Source organism: Octopus bimaculoides, chromosome 8 (genome assembly GCF_001194135.2).
Source record: "Octopus bimaculoides isolate UCB-OBI-ISO-001 chromosome 8, ASM119413v2, whole genome shotgun sequence".
NCBI classification, from domain to species: domain Eukaryota; kingdom Metazoa; phylum Mollusca; class Cephalopoda; order Octopoda; family Octopodidae; genus Octopus; species Octopus bimaculoides.
Window position 1 is genome coordinate 83,553,761 of NC_068988.1, and position 7,034 is coordinate 83,560,794.

Consider the following 7,034-nt stretch of genomic DNA (forward strand, 5'->3'; position numbering starts at 1 on the left):
AAACGGAGGAGGGGGTAATTGAAATTTTGAAAATGCGTCTTCTGAAAACTTTTCCCGAATCGGATCCTCCATAACCTAAAACGTAGGATTCCGTAAAAAAAAAAAAATCCATTTTACCGGAAGTTATGACGGAAAAATCGGATCTTCTGAATTTTCCGAAAGTCCCCTCCCCAGGGTCGTCAGCGCGCATTTTTTTTCTTCATATTCGTTTTCCATACACTCTTTAACACACCACAGGCTGGTTTATTATTTTTTATTGTTCCCGAGTGAAAGTCATATTGACCCATTTGCGTAGGCATGCCCAATTTTACTCGAATAAAAAATATCGACTAACTTCTGTTCTATTTAACTATGGAACTGAGCCCACTCGACTTACTAAAAATCGCAGCCAAATTCTATCCTCATCTTAAATACGCACAAAATTATAACCCAATTGCGACAGATCACTTTTAAAATAGTCAAACTGGAGTTGCACTCAATTCCAAGCTTAATTATGAAGGCCGTCTCGCAAGATGTAACAGCCTAGGGTTGACAAGTTCAAGGTAAGGAGAAAAACTGCGCACGGTATATCCCAGCATTTACAAAATTACATTTTTTTATAAAATTAGATATATAAATATTCGTGCTCGGCTCTTATCCGTCTATCATCCTATTTCAATCAGCCCAACTAATATTTCTTTTTGTCTTAGTTTTAAAATTACCCAGAAACTGATTAGAAATTTACAGCTGCTGTAATTGCATTTATTTTGTTATTTAAATACATTTCGATTGCATTTGAACTGTAAAAGGTTTGTTTCCATTTGTAATTACATTTTCATCCTTATTTCTGAAAATTCAACCATTTCATACATTTCTAACGCAGTCGAAATTAAAATGTTCTGCTGTTGTAAGCCCCCACTCAAATCTCATTTAAGGAAAAATTCAATTTTTTTCTTTTTATTTCAATTGATTATTTATTTTGCAGATTCTAAGTCTGATGTTCAAAAGGAATTGGAATACCCTTTATTAAAAAGTAAACTAATAAATAAAAAAAAACCTAAGATTTAAAAAAAAATCGGAGAAAAGAAACTTAACACTAGTGCTCCTTTACAATTTAAGGCTAGCTTTATGGCCTAAAAACAAAAAAGACGAAAAGTAGATAAGAGAAAAGGACTAAAGCGGCCCAACTCACACGCTGTTCGAAGTTAGCGATCTAGAACTTTCCATCCAGGCAAGTATTGTTGCCGGAGATCAAATTAAAATATTTTACTTTTAAGATAAGTATCTGAGAGCCGCAAGAACACTTCGATGGAGATGACTGATAATTATATGACCTTCATGCCTTTCTTTAAAAAGATATTGCAATGCAAAATGGGCGGGTTTGAAACCAGGTACTTGCTCGATAGAAAAGTGATACTTCCGATCTATCGAATTAGTGCGCGGTTCTAAATTAAGAAGTTCTCTGAAACTGAATTCTGCTCGATTTCGACATTATTTTGATAAGCGATTAAATTTTATAGATCTGGTTTGGTTTCATACATAAAAATTTTAGAAAGCTGAAAGAAATGCATATACAATAAATATTTCACAAATGAGGAGCAAGGCACAAATGTCACAGCACCCACACTCATCCTCTCATTGTTCATACGAAGAGTGTAAAGGATTAATTTACTAGCCATGATAATTAACTACAGCCCTTTCCTCCAAAAGCTATGAAAAACTAGCTCCAGCCCTAGAACTAACACAGGATTAAAGGACAGAAACTGTTCCGTATTAATGTAGGAGTGGGAGGTGCCGCGTATAAACAAAAGATTCAAGACAAAGACTTTAAGGGAAGGAGTGGACATGTGAGAAAAGGGCCAGAGCGAGACACATGGCCCTTCAGTATAGAATCTTCCGAGGGACGTCATAAAAAGGGATCAGCTCTTTCAGAATAGATTTCGAGTATGGTTAGCTACATAAATACTCGTTGAAAAGACATGAATTCCACAGTTTGACATTTCCTCTTATAAAATTATTAAACTTCATGTGAGGAGTTTCCATGTATACAATAAATATAAAGAGAAGCGGTGCAAGAAAAGAAAAGAAAAATGAACTATCTTTCCTGCAGAAAAAAAATTGGCTGAGCTGGATTCAATTAATAGCGGCCTTTAAAAAAAAAATTTTTTTTCTTCAAATATGCTCACCCTTTATGAAAGGGATTCTGAATTCTACAGAGAAATTATATAATACAACGTAAGCGAGCAGGGTTTATATAACTATAAATTTATGTCTTTTTCAATGACGCCTCCGTAAAATTATTAAATACAAACAAGCGAGCTTATAGGAAAGTTTTTTTGTTTTTTTAAATAAAAAACGCGTAATTTAACAGCAATATATAAAACATATATACATAAATAAAATACAATAACTTAGAGAGAAAAATGGCAAATAGGGAATAATAAAATAGAAGTGAATTTTACCTGAGAGAACGAGGTAAGACGAAGTCTGCAAACAGTTTGAGTAAGAAAATTTAACCGGCAACGGAGACGTCTCACAGGTTTAACAAATGTGCACTCGGTGCGACACGTGATATATATATATATAGGCAGAAGTGGGGTTGTTACAAAAGTACTACTGGCTTCACAAACGAAATACGGATATGCTATGACTAAGTATTTTTAAAGCTAAAGAAATTTATTTTACATTTAACTTCTAACAGAATGAATTACTTTTATTTTTTATTTTTTTATTCATCTTTTTATCTATATTTTTATTCGCTAATTTTTTTCTCTCCTAGCTTTCTACCCTTCCTTATTCTTTAGCTTTCCTATTGTATTAAATTTCTTTTACTAATTATTTTTCATTCCTATTCGATCTATATTATTTTCTTTCTATTATTTCTTCTCTAGCTTTCTCCATCTTTCTTTCATCTATCTTTGCATTATTTCATTAATTTTATAATTTTTCATTCTTGCATTTCGGTTCGTTTTTTGTTATTCATTGACAGTTTTCAAAAACATTTTCTCTTTGCTTTTCCTTTCTGTCTTTTGTAGTCCATTTTAATTATTTTCATCTTTTATTTTCGTTCAATCTTGTTCGTGTTTATATTATTTTTCCTTTCGATTTTTGATTTTATTTGTTTTTGCTTTTTCTTTTTCGAATCCTTTCTTGTTTTTCGTTCATTCTCTTCCCAATCGCTTTGTTGATTCTTTCACTTTCAAGTCATTCATTTTCATTCAATATTTCTCGTTTTGTTTTCTCTTTGCTTATTTTTTCAACTATTTTCTTTTTTGTCTTTATTATTTCCTGCTCCTATTTTTATTCTTTATCTCTTATATGTAAATGACACTGGTTAATTAATCAACAAGATCAAAATTTCATATTTATTTTTCCATTAATGCATATAGATAATGCAGATAAAAATGTTCTTTGCTCAAAAATGGTATTAATTACTTGGAATAAAAGAAATGACAACGTGAAAGCAAATTGACAAAAGAGAAAAAATATCTCTAGCGTCCTCGTAATGTTATGTTTAATGTCGTCAGAATTGCGTGTTTTACATGCTAATTGAGCCTATTTATAATGGGTCGCTATTCACCAGAATAAGCCAAGCTTTGACGTCTTTGGATGTTAAGGCTTGGCTCATTCAGTTTTATATTCTTAAATGCTTTTTGTCGTCGGGCAAATAGGACACCACGTTTGCGAAGTGATGAAAGCTATGATATGCTGTTTCGATAGAGATCAATATATCTCCCATACAAATTGACATGTCCGAAAACATTATAATTGCTTCTGATTTATTGATGATTTTTACATCCATTATTCTAGTTACTAAACGATAATCTAAGCGATACATCCTCTTTTATCTTCATCCTTCAAGCAACAATTCAATAATCTCTAAGGTATACTTAGCTCTCTTGATTCCCAACATTTGATAGTTCCAACAGTTTTATGACAGTTTCTACCTTGATATGTTGATTTTAAACAGTTCTAACTGCAATACTGTCTTCATCTTGATCAATAGTAACATGATCCATGTCATTTCCAACAACATATTTGCAACATTTGTAAGACATCTAGACGGTATGTAAAGGACGCCTCCGTGCATTATACGGCCCTCAAGGTATCCCTTCCTCTAAGACTACAACCAATCATTTTGGTCCCTGGCTAAAAGAATCTTTTCCAACTTTACAGAATCCTCTTTTTCTCCTATTCTAAACAATGATGGCTCTATATGCAATAACCCTATGGAGAAAGCTTCCATCTTCGCCGCCTGCTCTTCAACTAACTTTACAATACCAAAACTAAGCCGCTCCAAATCTAACCCTTTCTACTCTACTAGGCTCCACACCCTGTACACACACGCCAAATATGAAAATACTTCCGGTTGCTTCTAATAAACTAGGCCTCTGGCTCGGACAGTGTCTCTTTTAGTTCATTCGAGCGCTGTATCGCAGAACTTGCTCTTATACTTACCAAACTATTTAATATCTCACTCTTTACGGAAATATACCCTGGCATTTGGAAGCACGATTCAGATCAAAGAAAACCAACCCTTATGACCCAGTCAACTGGGTCCTTTTTTGCTCTCATCTCAAATATCTCTAAAAGTAATAGTGACAGCCATTAAAGCTGACGTTCTCGCCCCCATCTCTCTCAGTGATCACCAGTACGACTTCTGCAGAGCCAGATCCACTGGCGATCAACTCTCTCATGCCATTCACCAGTGGGCTTTTCCTTTAGAGAAGTTCGGTAAAAACAACGATGTTGCCCTAGACATCAACAAAGCCTTCAATTGTATCTGACATTCAAATATCTCCCACTAAAACCTTTCGCCTTCGGTCTCTACCCATCTCTCATCTCTATCTGATCGCACTATCGAAGCATAAATTGACAGGATCTTTCTGCTCCAGTCTCAATTGATTATCATCTTCCCCAGGTTTTCGTTTTGGCTCTATTCTCTTCCTACTTGTATCTAACAACGCCCATTTTTATGCAGACAACACAACCCCTCATTCCTCCCTAACTTACTCTAAACATGCATCATCCAAACACAATGACAAATTGCATTGATTTTTTTAAGTAGACGTCTTGAGAAAACCTTTCAGTAGATCCCTGCCATCCTTGTATCTTTTAACACAAGGACAAACCTACATTGATTCTTTAAGCGAACGTCTTGAGAAAATCAAGTGACTCCATAACAAAGCACTGCTCCCACATCTGGCACAATGTTACTACGCACACACCCATCCCTGGGCTGCATCCAGAGAAGGGCTGCTTGACTAATTGAAATTTAATTAATAATGGACACATGCTGGCGTCTAACTCAGAAACATGCTGATCTCTCTCTCTCTCTCTCTCTCTCTCTCTCTCTTATTGCTACTATAATGGCCTCTGTTCCTATGAGATAGCTGATCTCGTACCTCCACCACTCAAGCATCCTCGATCCAGTCGTCATTCTACTCCTCATCACTTCTGGTGCATCCAATCCCATTGGTCTCATACTAACCATTTCACCCAGTCCTTTCGTCGCAAAACATCAGCCTTCTGGAATCTTCCTGCTCATGTCTTTCTGTAGGTGTTGAACTGCAACAGTTTAAACGGAACATTAACAGCATCAAGATCTGTCTTGGTGAGGGGGTGCTACAAAGGTCATGGGCAATGCCCCTATCTCTAGATTAAACAAGTAAAAAATATTTTCATTTACCCTCTGAACAGTGGCGGCTCGTGTATTAGCACTGCGGAATTGCAGAACTCCTATTTCCACTCGATATTATCGGTAACATTCAATATAATGAGTCCTTTTTTTAAAAAATTCTTTCTTTATACTTGTACATCATATAATCCTTAAGTTTAATGTCAGTAGTCATCTCCCAGTGTATGAAAAAGATACAAAAATCCTTGTATAGAACTGTGCCCTTCACAGTTCCAGCGATGCGGTGATTAGCTGTTGTGCGCATGCTCATATGTCCGAGGGAGAAAGAGCACTGCGTGAACGACAGTGCCGATCCCGGTGTTCTGGTGGAAGGTAATGTTTCTTTTTGACTCCGTGTGTATTGTGCTTAAAAACGTGTTTATATTCTTGAATGTGATGAAGTGTAGAATTGAATTATTATCCTGCTTCCAGATTCAGTATTGCTGCCAGGATTTGAAAAATAGGACACATTCCCCCTCACCTATTTTGTGATTTAGGGGGGATTTTTTGAAAAACAAGGGGGAATTCGCGGCGATGTTGAATGAACAAATTAAACACTACCCGGCAGTGGCTAAAACGCGAACCGATCAACTTTATGTATAAATTTTCTTTTTATATGTTTGTTTCCTTTTACACAATATTAAAGCAATTTTTCTTTATTGCCCACGGAAGGCTAAATATAGAGGGGACAATACGTAAACAAACAGGATGGTACAATGAAAGTGGAGACACAAAAACGGATGGAAAGATGAATAAAAATAAAATAAAATGAGTAATGAAATGACGCTCAACCTCACGTCCGGGCGCCTTCATTTAACCTTACATACATACTTTTTTCTTTTTTTTTAAAAAATTTAAACTGTTAAACATTGTAAAATGTGTATATTAAAGTTTTCTTTTAATTTAAATAGACTCACCGTTGTGGGCATCTTGCTGGTATCTATATTCTTTGCTACGTATTTAACCCATAAGGCGCTGGGATTTGCATTTACATAGAATGGACTGCTGAGCACATTTTATGAAAATGAGACTACCATGCACACATAAACACACAAAAATTAGTTTAAATATCTTCTTAGTATATCATAGTGGCAAGTTTTACATCATCTGTAAAGTCATTCTGTGGGGTATCGGAGCGTTTGAGTGACATTAAACCCCCAATAAACGCCCATGAATTAAATGCATCTATCTGGGCCCCGATCGTGGCCTGTCGACCTGTGTCTGACGGCCACGATCGTGGCCCGTTGCGCTTTAAGTGTTAATGTTCTCTTCATATTCCTTTAGTTGCTCCTCATATATAGGATCGACTATAATGTTACCCAAATTCCTGGGCACCTCCTCACAAAAATATGTGCTCACATATATTATCTTGTCCCAA

At 35.6% G+C, this 7,034-nt stretch overlaps 1 protein-coding gene across 1 annotated transcript in view; it reads right to left on the reverse strand.

Moving 5' to 3' along the window:
* The window catches only part of LOC106872407 (peroxiredoxin-1), a 34,659-nt gene extending 32,065 nt beyond the window's left edge, over nucleotides 1–2,594 (reverse strand). Inside the window, exon 1 of the mRNA XM_014919404.2 lies at nucleotides 2,442–2,594. The gene's annotated coding sequence lies outside the window, so the exon portion shown is untranslated. The remainder of the gene's footprint in view (nucleotides 1–2,441) is intronic.
* Between the last annotated feature and the right edge of the window lie 4,440 nt (nucleotides 2,595–7,034).